Genomic DNA, 1,558 nt, shown 5'->3' with positions numbered 1-1,558 from the left:
TAGCTGGGACTACAGGCACCCGCCACCAGTCCCGGCTAGTTTTTTGTATTTTTTAGTAGAGACGGGGTTTCACCATGTTAGCCAGGATGGTCTCGATCTCCTGACCTCATGATCCGCCCGTCTCGGCCTCCCAAAGTACTGGGATTACAGGCTTGAGCCACCGCGCCCGGCCTCAAATTGCAGTTTTCTAATTGAGAATGTAGTCTTGGTCTTTAAAGAAGAGAGTTCTGGAGAAAAGAAGCAGGTTCCCTTTTCAGTAGACACCTCCTGTCTGCTGTTGGAACACATCAATTGTATCTTCAGCCTCCATTTCCAGCTGTGCAGGTGTGTCTGTTTCACTGATTGGTTGCCCATCGAATTGTAATCTAATCTGCCTCATTGACCAACCCTGTCGTTCACAATAGGCTTTCAGTAGTTTACTAATTGGTGTATGCCTCTTAATCTTAAACTGCATCACAGAACCATCCTGCCCTGACACTGTCAAATTAATATGATCGTGGTTCTCAGCCTGACTCCTTCCTTGGGCTTTTCATCGGCCATGGCGAGTGTCAGAGTCTCCTCAGCTGCCGCTTTACAAAAGAGGTACCAGGTTTGCATCGAACAAGCAAACTCTTTTAAAAAAAATAATAATAGGCCGGGCGCGGTGGCTCATGCCTGTAATCCCAGCACTTTGAGAGGCTGAGTCAGGCGGGTCACAAGCTCAGGAGTTCGAGACCAGCCTGGCTAATATGGTGAAACCCCATCTCTACTAACAATACAAAAATTAGCCGGGTGTGGTGGTGCATGCCTGTAATCCCAGCTACTCAGGAGGCTGAGGCAGGAGAACTGCTTGAACCCAGGAGGCGGAGGTTGCAGTGAGCCGAGATCGGGCCACTGCACTCCAGCCCGGGCGACAGAGCGAGACTCCGTCTCAAAAACAAAAACAAAAAAAATTATTATTATTGTTATATATATATATATATATATATATATATATATATAAAACAAATATATATATTTTTTGAGACAGCATCTCGCTCTGTTGCCGAGGCTGGAGTACAGTGGCGTGATCTCAGCTCACTGCAACCTCTGCTCCCCAGGTTCAAGTGATTCTCCTGCTTCAGCCTCCCAAGTAGCTGGGATTACAGGCTCCCACCACCACACCTGACCAATTTTTGTATTTTTAGTAGAGATGGGGTTTCACCATGTTGGCCAGGCTGGTATCAAGCTCCTGATCTTAGGTGATCTGCTCACCTCAGCTTCCTAAAGTCCTGGGATTACAGGCGTGAGTCACCATGCCCGGCTATAAAAATAATTTTTAAAAAGAAAGGAAGGAAGGAAGGAAGGGAGGGAAGAAGGGAAAGATCTCTCTATGTTGACCAGACTGGTGTCAAATTCCTGGGCTCAAACAATCTACCCACCTTGACCTCCCAAAGTGCTGAAATTATAGGCCTGAGTCACCATGCCAGTCAAAAAGCTATCTACTTTGGTCAAAAAGCTATCTACTTAGGGAATGTTTTGAAATAAATGGAGACTTTCAATTCTGCCCTCATAGTCAACATTTTATCTGTCAGCCAGA

At 46.1% G+C, this 1,558-nt stretch overlaps 1 pseudogene; it reads right to left on the bottom strand.

Annotated features, from left to right (window-relative positions):
* Window positions 1–253: 253 nt before the first annotated feature.
* Window positions 254–540, bottom strand: LOC104671546 (annotated as a pseudogene).
* Window positions 541–1,558: the final 1,018 nt, after the last annotated feature.

The sequence above is a fragment of the Rhinopithecus roxellana genome, chromosome 9 (genome assembly GCF_007565055.1).
Source record: "Rhinopithecus roxellana isolate Shanxi Qingling chromosome 9, ASM756505v1, whole genome shotgun sequence".
NCBI classification, from domain to species: domain Eukaryota; kingdom Metazoa; phylum Chordata; class Mammalia; order Primates; family Cercopithecidae; genus Rhinopithecus; species Rhinopithecus roxellana.
This window is presented reverse-complemented; position numbering and strand designations above follow the sequence as displayed.